The 7,217-nt window shown below is 37.2% G+C and overlaps 1 protein-coding gene across 6 annotated transcripts in view; it reads left to right on the top strand.

Annotated features, from left to right (window-relative positions):
* Nucleotides 1–4,716: 4,716 nt before the first annotated feature.
* LOC148327721 (transcriptional enhancer factor TEF-5-like) overlaps nt 4,717–7,217 on the top strand; it is a 51,893-nt gene continuing 49,392 nt past the window's right edge. For 5 of the 6 annotated variants that reach the window (XM_088308926.1, XM_088308925.1, XM_088308924.1 and 2 more), the window contains exons 1-2: nt 4,717–4,880; nt 5,244–5,331. The gene's annotated coding sequence lies outside the window, so the exon portion shown is untranslated. The remainder of the gene's footprint in view (nt 4,881–5,243; nt 5,332–7,217) is intronic. The other variant, XM_088308922.1, reaches the window with a different exon arrangement.

Below are 7,217 nucleotides of genomic sequence, written 5' to 3'. Positions count from 1 at the left end.
TGTGAGCGCGGATGGTTGTTCGTCACTGTGTGCCCTGCAATTGGCTGGCAACCAGTTCAGGGTGTCGCCCACCTACAGCCCGAAGATAGCTGGGATAGGCTCCAGCACCCCCCGCGACCGTAGTGAGGAGAAGCGGTACAGAAAGTGGATGGATGATATAAAGTATAATACATCATAGTCTACTTCAGTCCAGGTCAAAGTTAGGAATCCGGCCCACCCACATTCACTGACCGACCCTGACAATGATCATGAATTCAAAGTAAAACAGAAAATATGCATTTTGAGAGTTAATCTTTTAGTTGATGAGCACACGTGCGGACACTCGTACAAGCGAGGTAGAGAGCAAGAGTTGTGGTTTGTGTCTGCAGTGTTGCCATCTTTGCGACGTTTTCACTAAATTGAGCGTCCTTTGCAACTGCTCTAGCAACAACTTTTCCAAAAAAGACACTGGCAAATATAACAAAACTGTTTCTAATTTGGGCAACAGTTTTCAAGAACAATGGAAGGAAGAACGCCAAGAAGATTTTGCCTGTTATCCCGCAAATCTCCAGTTTCATAAACTATACGTATCAGGTGTCATTGATGTCGTATTATGAAGAATTAATTGCCCACCTCTGGCCTATTTCATGGCTCATTCTTTCAAATATACCGTAAGAATTGAATGTCCTTAACTTAAGACAAATTTAGTCTTTACATTTGCGGTTAATATTTAAAAAAAATGTGTTTGAAGATCAAGGGGTCCAAGAATACTGCATCATGTGAAGATGGCAGAAAAATCAGATCTCTTTTCCCCTTGGTATGGGAGTGGCCACGGGGGTGGTCATGGCCACCCCTGGCCACCATGTAGCTCTGCCCTTGGATGGGATCCCTGCTCCATGGAAACATGATTTAATAAAGTATGTCAAATCAATGTCCTCGGCTTCTAATTTGATTGCGTCACAAGTATACATTTAAAAAATACTTTTTTCAATCAATGTTACCATAAGTATAATGACCTTGAATAGGTACAAGTACAACCCTTCTTCACTGGGGCCATGCCCAGCAGGCTTTGTTGACGTGCTAGATTTATATGAAGTTTTAAAGATATCGTCTGTGTTAAGCCGGCGGCTTGCAGATCATCTGACAGGTTTGAGTTGCCCTGAAGCTGCGCTCCAAATGAAAAACCTGTTTGAGGTGACAGCTGGGAGGCAAAGTGAGAAAAAGGTGTGTATTCTGCCTCAACCTGCTCAGGCAGTTGCCCAAACTCGCAGGTTAAATGAAGCCTAAAAACTGTCAACTTTTCAGGATGGACGCTCTGAAAAGGAGAGCTCTTCCTTGTTGCGACCTCTAGCAACAAATATTACAGTTTCCCTTTTATAGGTGTTCATCGGGTCATCTGTTTATCTTATTTGTCCACGCTGTGGATAAATCATTGCTTTAAAAATGGTTGCAACCATTTTCTTGACCAAAAGAAGGAGCTGCAACAGTCGTTTTTTCCCCTCTAAACAAAGCACATTCAGAAATGTTGATTATTCCACTTAAAAAAACAATTAATATAAGGTTGTGCTTTATTTTGTGTATTAATAAATAACCTTCAAGACACTTCCATCCCCAAAAACATTGTTCGCCATTAAAAATGAACCAAAATGCCATTTAACTGTTCGAGGCCCCATAAATCTACCAACATTATATGTTGCAACATGATTTTTATTATGAATAATTACAATTTATAAAACCAACGTAATAACATCAATTGGAACGATTTGAACAGCTTATCATGCTCATGTTTGTGCATTAATTTTAAGTCACCACCAGGTGGCAATAAAATACAAACACGCGTGCGTGTGTGCGTGTGTGTATATATATATATATATATATATATATATATATATATATATATATATATATATATATATATATATATATATATATATATGTGTGTGGGTGTGTGCGTGCATGGGCGTGTGTGTGTCTGTGGGGGTGTGTGTGGGTGTGTGTGGTGTGTGCGTGGGGGTGCATGTGTGTGTGTGTGTATGTACAGATGCACTAAATACACAATACTGGATCCACTCAAGTTGTTGGTTTTGAGACTGAAGAATATATGAAGTTTGTGTTCTAATTACCTGCTCATTTATATGACGGCATATGGAAAGCGCTTTGTTACAGCTCCTGCTGTTGTGAAATGCGCTATATAAATAAAATTGTATTGTATTGTATTGAGTATTTTTAAATTTGCAGTCTGCATTAGCTGCTGCACCGTTTGTGTTCTAAAATGTTTTTGTTTTTTTAAGGGTTATATTGTTCAACATTAATGCTATATATGCCCATTTAGGGTGTTTTGCATTGTGGAGAGTCTTAGTGTTGGGTGAAATCCACAATGTGTAAAAATTTGAATCACACACTTGGCCTAGAATTGTCAACTATTTGCCAAGATGCCTCTTATGTTGAAGTAGGCTGTCACCATCTAGATCGTGTAATCTGGTGATCTTTACTCGCAATTCAGGACAAATAATCAGCCGAGCAATGGCTTATATCATGGTCACTCACAAGTCGAAGCACCACTTATTTCAAAATCACTTCCCAACAGCTACAGTTGCAATTTGTATCAGGACAACTTCGTGGAGTCAGCCAACATCCCTTCATAGAGGAATGCATCTTGAGTAGATATGGAGAGGGAGGCAGTCTTGCTGACAGAGTGGGTCATTTTTAACTAATGTTAGTATTTCATGAGCACATTGTGGACCTTCACTTAACAACGTGATTCAGGTAGCAAGATGACCATGTATAGATGAACGAATATATTCTGCACTTCAAAATAGATTTTTGTAGCAAAGTAGAGTAGACAAGCTAAGCTTGACAATATCCAACTACTTGCAAACCATGAAAACGACAAAACAAGCGTAGTAACTTATTTTCCAACTATTCAATGTTTCACATTCCATTGAAGAAAAGCAAAATTTTGGTCATAATGCCACTGAAAAGATCAGACGGTTTCTTAAAGCAGCAGTTACTCCATAATGACAGGGTGGAAAGCTATTTCAGAGACACATGTAAAATGTTCAATGGAAATATGAATATGCTGTACATGCTCAAAAGGTCTTGTGCTTTTTTTTACCCAAATAACTTGTTGACAATAAAGCCATGTATTTCTTTTGATTTAGTATCTCACCATTTATTCTATGCACTGTAGTTAGCAAAGCAGTGAGTACGAAATGCCAAAATCAGATACAGTCAATGAAAAAAAAAGAAATTAGAGGAAAATCAATATACTGGTAAGTGTGCAAATGTATAATAATGGCCACCAATATTTATGTATGTGTTGAGTTGCATTGTATTTTTAGTGTCATGAATTGGTATTTTAACTTACTGCTTTCACAGTCTTTGTTATTGAATTATTGTTTTTTTTATGTTATACTCTGTGTAAAACGCAATGTTGCAGCTGCAAGTGTCATGAAATGCGCTTTACAAATAAAGTTGTATTGTTTTGTACTATAGTTTTATATATATATATATATATATACATATATATATATATATATATATATATATATATATATATATATATATATATATATAGATATATAGATATATATATAAAGGTGCTATAGAAACATGAATTTAATAAGGATTCTTTGAAATTCAGTGGGTGGGGTGTGCAAAATAATATTATAATATAACATTTTCTGCAATTCTTGAAAAAATGTCATCAGGAAAAATAAATTTAATGGTGACTTGAGGTCCGGGTTACTTGTCTTAAAGGTTTTTAAGGTACAAGTTATTGTTCAGCCAATTTTGTGCTTTGACATGCGAGTAAAATTTGAGAGTTTGGCAGATAATCAATAATTCCGCAAAAAAGAGGCTTCAAGCTGTTTAATTCTACTGCCAGTTGAAATCAACTGTAAAATAATCAAAGAGAATTACATGTCACAGGACTTTGCTTTCTGCTAGCTTAATGCTAACGCACAACCCAAAACACAGTAGACAAACTAAAGAATAGCGTCAATAGTCGCGGTGTTATAACCCTTTAAACAACCGATATTAGAACACAAATGGCGAAGGAACACATGTAGTCAGACAACATAGTCACAGGCATGTTTTCTTTATTCTCTCTGAAAAACAACTGCAGTTACAGCAGTTGTGAAAGTCTTCTATTGTCTGCATGGCCGTGCTATAGTGCCCTCTGGTGGCCAAGTTGCAATTAATAATAATAATAATAATAATAATAATAATAATAATAATAATAATAATAATAATCAATAATAATAATCAATAATGATAATAATAATCAGATACAAAGGGATTAATTCTTTGCTTTCTATTTATATTATTATGCTTCATAATTCAAATACTGTAGATGCATTGAAAAACACATGTTTTGCAAGTGGGAGGCTAAAACGTTATTGCTATTTTCATTGTTTCAGAGTGGTAAAAAACGATTACACAACTGTAGTTGAGTAAAGTCTTGTTTCGTGAGGAAAATAAATCCACTTCAGGACAGTAACGAAGTGTATTTGATTTCTCCCCACCACACAGAGTAGTGAGTCTGACTTGGCCGCGCTCCAGCCAGCTGGAGTCCCGCCCCGAAGTTTGTTGATTGACGCTCACCAATGGCTCCTCCGCGGACTTTTCTCTCTCTCTCGCTCTCTCTCTCTCTCTCTCTCTCTCTCTCTCTCTCTCTCTCTCTCTCTCTCTCTCTCTCTCTCTTTCTCTCTCTCTCGCTCCCTCCCCCCTCCGCCTTCCAGTGTAGTGCGTTGATTTCATACCAAAGTCATACTTAACATTCCACTTATACTGTCAAACCTCCGGAGAAAATATTAGGGCAAAACAAGGGCGCCGGAATTGGCCCAAAAAGTCAGCATATTGAGCAAGTTTGTGTGGCGGGAAGAGCAAATTGTAACAAGGTAAGTTCCACGCAAAAATATTTTTTTTCCACGGAGCCTTCTTTTTTTTTCTCCCTCCACGCTCACTCGCTCGCTACTCTCCCTCCGTGAAGTTTTCGGATCATTGTCATTTTTGACATTTTTCCGCGGAGCGGGAGGGAAGGGAAGGAAGGAAGGGAACGCGCTGGTGTTGCTTAGATGGTACTGTGAGACTCAGTTTACCGGAGAGTGGGATGTCTTCGGCGGGGAATAACCGCCGACGAGCTGGGGGGACGAAAAGCGACACGCACATATTAGAAAAAAAAAAAAACCCTCCGTGATGATATTTTGACAGCGAACAATCGCACCGACTTGTGTGCTTTGTGTGTGTGTCGTTCCACGCAGCGTTTTCACCAAACATGCAGAGCAGAACCGTTTTGGATTGATTGTGTAGTCGACTGGTTGCGTCTGGTTCCGAACTGCATTTGCTGAGGTAAGAAACTTTTCTCCCCCCTGGGCTGCGCTTGTCTGAAACTTGTCATGTGGGTGTAGGACAAAATACCACTATCTATCTATCTATCTATCTATCTTATCTATCTATCTATCTATCTATCTATCTATCTATCTATCTATCTATCTATCTTTCTGAATTGAATTAAATTTTTGGTACTGCGACTACAAATTTACCAATTCTTATCATATGCTACAGATTTTTAAGTGCCCGATCGTGTTTAATCGGATTGCTGGTGTTAAATTCAAAGTGGATCAGATCTGTATTGAATTTGCTTTCATGGCACAGACCAAATTGGATATGATTTATTCATGGTTTCAGTACCTGGTCAAACTCATTCGTGTTGAGGCAAGCAAATTTATTTGTATATATATAAGACAATTAAAGGTGCTTTTCATAAAACATTAAAAGCATTACGGCAAGAGAAAAAATATTAACCATAAAACCATAATAATATCATCTGAAATAATCAGATTAAATTGATTAAAACCAAACAGCTCTTGATAGTGTTCAGATGGGAATTAAAATAAGATAATAAATGAATGGTTCATGAGAATGCTTAATGTTTCATTCAAATGGGATCAAGTACAGCCACCTAATTATCAATCTCTCAATCTGTCTATCCATATGGAATGTAATGTTAAATTCAAATGATTGTTTAGATTACATCAACATTAAATTCCAATTGGATACGATCTGGAGTGTATTTGGTGCACATGAATCCTGAAACTCATTTATTGTCCAAATCAAAGATTCAGCAGATTTCTTTTAGTGCTTTAAATACAATTCGGATCAGATCGGATTCCGATTTGGTAAATTTTGTCCAAATAATATACAATTTAACTCTGGTTTATAGGCCTGATCCTCGTGATTGGAATTGTCTGGGTAATTTTAAATTGGATCTAGATCTGAGCTGCATACAGCTATCTAATTATGGTGATCTGAATCTGGATGGAAACATTAGTCTTAAATTCAGATTAGCATTTTCGTTACATTAAAACTCAGTTGTATTCAATCTCAAGTGAATTTGTTTTCATGTTGCACCTTATGAACATAAAACACTAACAGGCCCTTATGGGAAGCATTTTAAATGAGATTTTCAATGTTTAAAGTAAAATTGAATCAGACCTGTGATGAATTTGGTTTCATGTTACAAGCATTGGACGCTGAGTATACACGGCAAACTTTGTCCAAATGCATTAAGCTTTAACAGAGATGTAAGCGCTTCATCATGTTTAACCGAATGATCAATGTCAGATTTAAACAAGATCAGCTTTATCTATCTATCTATCTATCTATCTATCTATCTATCTATCTATCTATCTATCTATCTATCTATCTATCTATCTATCTATCTATCTATCTATCTATCTATCTATCTATCTATCTATCTATCTATCAGAAGTGAGGTTACAATTGAGGCCCATTACTATGCTAATCTGAAGTTACTCTATAGTGCTAATTATTCCGGGCCGAATTAACCCGTTTATACCTTTTTTTTTTTACCATGGCAAAATTGGTACCTGTGCGTTTCCAAGCTATATAAGTGTCTACTATGTTTAAGGGTCAAGCGTGCAAAAACAGACACGATTGAGGGCACCACCCATTGACAAGCCATTGTACAGGGTACTCAGGCTAATTATATAACGACAGGAGTGTCACTTCAACCTATAGCGGCTTGTTGCCTTTTTTCTTATTGACTCCTCTTTGAGACTTGCCAAATGTTTTGCTCTGATGGTACGTTTCTGTTTTGTTTTTTCCCCCTCCACTTTATTGCTGAAATCACAGGTTTGACACAAAGGTAGAATGTTGTCTGTCAGGTTGGCAACAGGTGAGCCGAAGAACCTGTTAATGTTTCGGTTTGGGTG

Source organism: Idiotropiscis lumnitzeri, chromosome 11 (assembly GCF_059441095.1).
Source record: "Idiotropiscis lumnitzeri isolate Australia: NSW breed Sydney's pygmy pipehorse chromosome 11, RoL_Ilum_1.0, whole genome shotgun sequence".
In the NCBI taxonomy this organism is placed as follows: domain Eukaryota; kingdom Metazoa; phylum Chordata; class Actinopteri; order Syngnathiformes; family Syngnathidae; genus Idiotropiscis; species Idiotropiscis lumnitzeri.
Note: the sequence above shows the minus strand (reverse complement) of the source record. Positions and strands in the feature narration are given on the sequence as shown.